The following is an 8874-nucleotide window of genomic DNA, read 5'->3' as shown; positions in this document are numbered from 1 at the left end:
CAGCCTGTGGCCTTGCTAAATTTACTTAATAGTTCTATTGTAGATTCCTTAGAAGGATTTTCTATCTGCATGATCATGTTATCTGTGAGTAAAGACCATTTTCCTTTTTCCTTTCTCCTTTCCAATCTGTGTGGCTTTTATATATTTTTTTGCAGTGGCTTAAAGCTCTACTAAAATGGTCGATAGAAGTGCTGAAGGTGGACATCCTTGCTTTGTTCCTGATGTTAGGGGCAAAGTATTCGGTCTTCTGCTACAAGAACATTAACTGTGGGTTTTTGTTTTTTAATATTTATTTATTTATTTGGCTGCGCTGGGTCTTAGTTGTAGCACTCAGGATCTTTGTTGCCGCATGTGAGATCTTCCTCGTGGCATGCGGGATCTTTTCAGTTGTGGCATGCGGAATCTAGTTCCCTGACCAGGGATTGAAACTGGGCCCCCTGCATTGGGAACACGGAGTCTTAACCACTGGAGCACCAGGGAAGGCCCAACTGTGGGTTTTTAATAGATGCCCTTTATCAGGTTGAGAGACTACTTTTCTGTTTCTAGCTTGCAGAACATTTTTATTATGAACAGGTATTGACTTTTGTCAAACACCTTTTTCCCCATCTTTTTAGATGAGCGTAAGATCGCTTTTCTTATGATAATGTATTTCTTTCTTTATTTATATACTGAAGGAAAAGAGCTCGAACCTGAAGTTTTATGTACAACACAGCCAAATTTTCATTTCAATGAGAGAAAGTAATAAGAACATTCTCAGGCACACAAGGCCTCAGAAGTTTAACACACAAAAATCCACAATGAAAATACCTTTAAAAGAAGTGTTTATGTAAGAGAAACAAATCCAGGAGAACCTTCGAGAGATATGAGATGTCAGGGTGATCAAATATTTTGATAAATTTATTGCTGTTTAAAAAAATTAAAAAGCTAAGACTAAAGAAGAGAATGTTTATCCAAAATAACTAATGTCAAAAATTCCAGGGGCTTCCCTGGTGGCGCAGTGGTTAATAATCTGCCTGCCAATGCAGGGGACACGGGTTTGAGCCCTGGCCTGGGCAGATCCCACATGCCGCGGAGCAGCTAGGCCCGTCTGCCACAACTACTGAAGCCCGCGTGCCGTGCTCCGCAATAAGAAAAGCCACTGCAATGAGAAGCCCGTGCACCGCAACGAGGACCCAACGCAGCCAAAAATAGAAAAATAAATAAAATAAATTTATTAAAAAAAAAATTCCAAACAAGAACAACATGATGGGGGAGGAGAGGGAGACAAAAGGGGTATTAAAAAATGCTAATGCATTTGACTTGTTAGAAGGGAGGTACATATACTTAGAAGTTTAAGAAACCAACAGTTGTGGGAATTTTCGTCAGGAGTTAAGTGTTCTTTGATAATAGTCAGGGATGGAAGAAGTGGGGTCATTAAATACAGATGGGTATCATTCCCAGCACCCCAGTTTATAGTATAGCTGAAAAAGAACATCCCAAGAGAAGCCAGAATTCCAAACTTTTAGCACCATGTTTTGCCCTTATCAGAAATATGAATAAGAGACGGAGAAATACAAAACCCTACCCCACTGCCCAGATTAAGCAGGTTTTACTGACATCAGTATTTTGAATTGCCCCCTTTGTGGTTATCCTGAGGTTCTTATACCCTGGGACAATGCATCTTAGTAAGATTCAGGGTGGCATTTCATTGTTTAAAGGGGGGAGGGAACATGACTGTGAAAGGGACAAATGGTGTGATGTTCTAAGGCAGGTCCTTATCAGGCAGGTCAGTTTTCATGGAGTGCATAGAAAAATGGACAGGCTGGAAAGTAATCTCTAAAACTACCCGTGCCTGAGCACCCTTGGAATATCTGCATGGACCCTCTAGTACTCATGCTCTGTATGAACAGTGATGGGTCATTATGAATGAATGGAGAATTTTTAAAAAATTAATTTAAAAAGTCACCAACCCAGAATTTAAAAATCTTGCCTCAAGCGAGTCAGTGCCTCTAAAAATGTCCTAAAAGATCTCTTTTGTCTTAGAGCTCCTGAACACAAGCAGCTAAAATCCAGACGCAGTGTCTGATACTGTGGTAATCTATATTATAACGTAAGATGAATTTACAAACTGTCAACTTAAAAAATGCACAATGGGCTTCCCTGGTGGCGCAGTGGTTGAGAGTCCGCCTGCCGATGCAGGGGACACAGGTTCATGCCCCGGTCCGGGAAGATCCCACATGCTGCGGAGCGGCTGGGCCCGTGAGCCATGGCCACTGAGCCTGCACGTCCGGAGCCTTGCAGAGCCGGTATATATATATATTAATTTTTCAGCCAGGAAATACCTATAGTCAAGCATACATCTTCGTAAAAGATTACTGCTAATGACAAAGAATAGATATCTATGTCTGGGAAGATGCAAGAATTTGGGATCACTGAAATTCTTCCTCAAATGTGCGTCTTAATTATCTAGGGTCCCGTGTATCCAAAGCACAGACTGTCTCATCATGTTTTTCCCATCGGGAATTCTGCTCAGGGTGCACCGCTGGTGGACAACTATAGTGGGTTACGACTTAACCCTTTGTATAAGGGGATGAGTGACACCCTTTGTTCTTTTTGTTTACAAAACGAATCCTGTCTCTTACGAGAAAGTTATGGCATTGATGAAGAACATATGGGACCTTGGGAATTAGGATGGGGGAATCTAGGTGGATTTCAATCTGAGTACCTGGCATTCCTAAAACTCACTGGGTCTCCCTTCCCAGTAGAGGCAACTTCTTCCTTCCATCCTCTGATCCCTTGCTGGTACTCTCCATTAGCTGAGCCAGCAGGAAGCCAGCTGACAGGGAAGGCTAGGAAATGCAACCCACTGGGGTCAGCCTGCTTGTGATGCAGAACACAAGAGGGGAAGAGTGAGGAATGGCTCTGGAGGCAAATACGCCCAGGACAGGACACCCCTGTGCTTTCTGCATGTGCCACTGATGTCCAAAGTTCTGCCATGGCCTGTCTCTGTCAGGTGGATCTACTTTGCATCTTCCTCATCCCAGGTCTCATCTGGTGTGCTTTGCTCTCACACTAGCCCTCTTGGAGGGCTTTGGAAGTCTTGCCTCCTTTGGCTGAACCATGCTGGGGTTTGAGGGCTTGAGGGCTTGAGGATGCTCTCAGGCCCATCTTCCTAGACATCACTCTCAGAATTGCTTCTCCATTGTTCAGGTTCCATACTGGGCCCCACGGGGCTTGCCACCTCCTGGAAAACACCCAAGGGAGGGCTCCCCTGGTGGCGCAGTGGTTGGGAGTCCGCCTGCCGATGCAGGGGACACAGGTTTGTGCCCCGCTCCGGGAAGATCCCACATGCCGCGGAGCGGCTGGGCCCGTGAGCCATGGCCGCTGAGCCTCCGCGTCCGGAGCCTGTGCTCCGCAACGGGAGAGGCCACAACAGTGAGAGGCCCGCGTACCACAAAAAAACAAACAAACAAAAACACCCAAGGGAAAGTGGGGACTCTACCCCGGTCTCCTCTCAAACCTAACCCAAGTCATGAGCCGTTGAACCAGCTTGGGATCATTTTTCAAGGGATTCTGCCCAAAAGAGTATCTCTTGGACAGCTGGGGAAAACCAGACATGGAGAGAGGACCACGAGCCTTCCAAAAGAGAGGTGCTACCCATGTCAGGGGGACTGCAGTGAGGGGTTCAGCAGGGGTTCAGCCACACAAAGGCACTCAGGATTAAATATCAGTTAGATGGAGTGGGGAGAGCAGAGCCGTAACAACTTCCTTATCCCCCTTACTCTCCAGTCCATTCCCCCACCCAACCCTAGTGTGGTCATAAACAGCAGCTAGCGAGATGGGGAAGAGTTGGTGATTGAGAGAGAGGAACTTGCTATTTTATTAGACAACTTTCTGTTCTACCTTTTTCTAGCCACATCCATGTGTAACTTAGATGCAAAAATTTTTTAAATTAAAATTCATGAAATGTACATTAACCATTGTATATAATCAAATAATTATGCAGACCGTACCACTCTAAATGAACAATCTCCAATTTCAACTGAGCCTTCAACTCAGGCCAGGAAGTCTTCTATCTCCTTTAGGCAGCTTGCTTTCCCAGATACACAATGATGATTTCAAACTCTGACCCACTCAATCTACCTGCCCTTCCCCCAATCACGGCTCTCTCAGAAAACAGCCATGCCTCCCACATTTCAGGCTAACACCCATCTGGGCTTTGTATCCATTCTCTCCTGCCTCCTCAATAACCTTGTTCTTTCAGTTTTGTCCATTCTGCTCTTTACAGTGTCATTTTTGCTGGCTCCTTCCCAAAAGGATTTAAACATGCACAAGGCCTTCCACCTTAAAGACAACACTTCTGGATCCTGTGTCCCCCTCTAACTACTTTCCTTTCCCTCACAGCCAAGCATGAGAGGCTTGCCCATACTTGCCGTACCCAGTCTTTCCCACCAGCCACTCACCACCCACTGTACGCTGGCTGCTGCCCAGCACTCCACGTAAACTGCTCTCTGAGCCCCCAGTGACCTCACGCTGGTAAATCCAGTTCACACCTGAGTCCGCATCTTGCTGGACCTCTGTATCACGTGAGAATGCTTTGGATTGCAAGTAACTGTCTTCGAGTGGCTTAAACAAATAGGAGTTCTCTGCACATAACAGGATATCTGGAAGTAAGCAACTGCTGGTGTTGGTTCAGTGGCCCACAGTGTTAGGGCAGCCTTTCTAAATTCTCTCCCACTTCCGTCCATGATTGAGGATGACTGCTGAGATGGTACGTCCCCATTCAGGGCTGGAGGAAGGGAAAAGGTCTGCACCCGTCACTTGTCTCTTTTATCAGAAAAGCAAGATTTCCCAAGTTCCCCTTCTGTCTCATTGCCCAGAACTATGTTACCTAGCCATCTCGCTGCAGAAAAGATGGGGAAGTGAGTGTTTAACGTTTTTTAGCCTTCATTGTGGAGACAGACAAGAGAGAAGGGTGTTGAAAATGGAAACTGGGCTACCACCAACTCAAACTCATCCGCGTTGGCCCGGTGTAGCTCTTTGGTTACCTGAAACCCATGTGCATCCCTCTTTCTCACATACACATCTGACATGCGGGGAGCTCACTCCATAGAGGAGGTAATCCTAAAGTCCCAGCCAGCTCCTACATACAGCTGGGAGTCCAGGTACTCTGTGTACTGTGCAGGCCCCTTTCAGGTCCAGATGTGGCTTCTCATGGTTGGATGATTTAAGCTAAGACAAGTTCATTTTCCGCTAAAATGAGAAAGATGGGACGTACCAAGTGTTGGAGAGAATGGGGACCAATAGAACTCTTGCTGGAGTGTAAACTGACACAGCCACTTGGAAAACCTTTTGGCACTACCTAATATAGCTGAACATCTGCATTCCCAGGAGCCAGCAGTTCTACTCCTAGGCTAATACCTGACAGAGACCTGAACAGTTGTGCAAGAAAAGACATGTTCTACAATGTTGAAGTAGCATAATTTATAACAACCTAAAATTGGAAACCACCCAGATATCCACTGACAGTAGAAGGGAAAAGAGAATAGCATACAGAGATGAGAATGCTCAAAATCTACACACTATGAATGAATCTCAACATAATGTTGAGTAAAAGAAGCCATAGATAAAAGAGTAGGTACTGTGTGATTCCATTTACAGAAAATACAGAAACAGGTAAAACTGCTCTGTGGTATTAGAAGTCAGGATAGCAATTACCTTTTAGGAAGAGGGTGGTGCTTGGAAGGGAGCACAAGCGGGTCTCCTAGGGTGTTGGTAATGCTCTGTTTCTTGATCTGGGTGCTGGTTATATGGGGGTGTTCAATTTCCGAAAATTTATTGAGCTGTATGCTTTTCTGTATGGGTACTTTTGTGTATACTATTCTGAAATAATAGAAAAAAAACCATATATTTACATATATGCCCCTGGTTCCTGGCACAGAGCTTCTAAAACACTTGTAATTTCACAAGTGATAAGAAGCATCTTTCGTTCTAATACTTGGCCTTTGACGCTGGTTCCAAATCCTTTGGAATTTCCTTGGTGATAGGCGTGTCCTTTGTTCTAATACGGTGACCCTTGGGGGGCCCCTGGATGGCTTCAGGATGGGTCTGATCACCATAAAGACCAAATCATGATTAGACACTTTGAGCTTTTAGCGCTACCCACTATCCTCCAAGAAGCGGAGAGGGACTGGAGATTGAGTTAATGATCAATTACGCCTATGTGAGGAAGCCTCCATGAAAATCCCAATAGTACAGGGTTGGAGAGCTTCTGGGTTGGTGGAACACATCCACGTGTCTGCAGGATGGGGCACCCCAGCTCCAAAGGGACAGAGGCTCCTGTGCTTGGGACCCTTCCAGACCTCACCCTATGTATTTCTTCATCTGACCGTTCATCTGTACCTGTTATGATATCCTGTGTTATATAATAAACTGGTAGATGTAAGTGTTTCCCTGAGCTCTGTGAGCTGTTCTAGCAAGTGATCAAATCCCAGGAGGGAGTCATGGGAGCCTTCAATTTGTAAAGTCGGACAGAAGTCATGGGTAACCTGGGGACCTACTAATTGTGTTTGGCATCTGAAGTGGGTGGCAGTCTTATGGGGCTGAGCCCTTTACTTGTGGGGATTGTACTAACTTCAGTTAGTGTCAGAATTGAATTGCACTGTAGGACACTCAGCTGGTGTTGTAAGGAATTGCTTGGTGTGGGGAAAACCACACATCTGCTGTCAAAAGTATTGTGTGTGTGAGTAAAGGGAAACAGAAGTGTGTTTTTTCTAAACAATCGTGCATCAATAAAATGTAAAAAAACAAAACCAAACAAAAAATACAGGGAAACACATTCAATGCACAATGTGAAAAAATAATAAATACTTCCTTTCAGAAAAAAAGAATGGAAAAATACGTAGTATCCCCCAGTCAGTGGCAGTGTATTAAGTTCTCGTTGGGAAATCTGGCAGCCCTTCCCTTGTTTAAACAGGAACAGACCAATATTGACCAGGCTTGAGATTTTAGGGACACATGATTGCCTCAATCATTTGTTAGGCTTCTGGTCAATTCCATACATGAGTAATCACAATCAAATAACTTATCTAGGGAGTCTTTAAATGGTTTTCTAATGAAAGCTTATATTTTCCCCCAAAATAATTAATATATTTACTTGGTTTTTTAAAAATTAAAGCCAAACAAAAAGATATAAAATGAGGTCTTATTCTTACCTCTGTTCTCTTTCATTAGTTTCTTGTGTATACCTCAAATGTTTCTTTCTGCAAAACAAGCAAAGCCAACTATTAGAATATTTAAGTCTTCTAGGGGCTGGTATCTGTGTGCTTAATTGCAGTGGAGACAATTCAAAACACAGCAGGTACAGAAGCCACCTATAGTCCATCTTTGCTACCTTGGGCCTCCATCTTCTCTCCTGATAAAGCTGCCTCTTCCCTGTCTCCATTTGTGCTGGCTTCAGCTTGGGTATTTAAAGAAAATTATTTATTTCAACCCAGCAAGTCTCCAAATTGTGGGACTCAGCTAATTTAGGTTGTAAACTGCAGGTAAGCTGTTCCTTTCCCACCAAGGCCTTATTTTCTTTAATCTCTGCTTTCCAATCAGTTAGCTCTAATCTGGATTTGCCACTCTCTTGAAGGACTTTGCTGAAAGCTACTTAAAAAAGGAAAAAAAAAAAAAAAGCCAACAGTCATGAATGTTCTGTATTGTTCCTGAGATTTCTCCTGCAATACAACTTTGGTTGGCATGTGGGTTTTTCCCAAGGTCCAGCAAGTGATAGCAGTTCAACAGTTTAACTACTGCTTAACATGTAGGTCACCAACTTTCCATTTGGAATAGAGTCTTTACCACTGGCTACCTTAACCTTCTGTTAGCCAATTTCACGTTTTAGTATCTGTTTTTTTTTGTGTCCTACTTCTGGTACCAAGTTATTTGCCTGTTAGGAATGGGTTCAGCTACAAGTTATAGAACGCTCACCTATAAATGGCTTAAACAATTGACTCACGGACTAAAATGGGGCAAGAATGAAGGTAGGTAGCAGATGATAGTTTCCTGGATGTCAATTATACCTCAATAAAGTTGAGGGGGCAAAAAGGATGGCTCCTCGAGTTTGGCTTGAACAACTAAATGGATGGCAGTGATAGTCACTAAAATGGGAAAAACAGAGAGGTACACGTTTGGGGGTGAAAATGAATATTTTGGTGGGCCAAGTTAAATTTGCGATGCCAGTTAGACACTCGTGTGGATATGTCAAGTAAGCAGTTGTTTAGAGGAGTGAGGACTTACAGGCAGAGGTCATTGTTAGAGATCTACCTTTTGGAGTCATCTGCTTGCAAATGGCAGCTAAAGCCATACGACCAGATGAAATCACAGAAGGACAGTGGGTAGGGAGACAAAGAAGGGGACTAAGGATAGAACAGTAAGCACTCTGATATTTACAGGTTGAGCAGAAGATGAGAAGTCAGTGAAAAGAACCCAAGAAAGAATAGTCAGTGAGGTAGGAGGAGGACCAAGAGTACATGGCATCAGAAAACAAGAGAAGAACGTGTTTCAAAGTGGGGATAGCTGACTGAGGAATAGTACTGAGAGGGCAAGTAAAAACAGAGGAGAAGCACCACTGAATTTGCATGGAGATTGTAGTTTCAGCAGTGTAGCGGGGAAGAAACCAGAGCAAGATTATATGATCGTGGGGATGGGCTATTAGAGGGGGAGTAATTGGTGATTTGAGAGAGGACAGAGGATAAGAGCCATAGAAAAAGTGTAGGCGTTGGTTAAACAGAATGAGAATGCTTTATCCATCAGACACTGAGCTTGTTGAAGGAAGAGATCATATCTTGTTTGTATTTGTTTCTCTGGTAACTCCTAGCACAGTGCCTGGTACCTAGAAGGTACTCAAGA

This window comes from Grampus griseus (genome assembly GCF_964374135.1).
Source record: "Grampus griseus genome assembly, chromosome: 15".
Lineage (NCBI taxonomy): Eukaryota > Metazoa > Chordata > Mammalia > Artiodactyla > Delphinidae > Grampus > Grampus griseus.
This window is presented reverse-complemented; position numbering follows the sequence as displayed.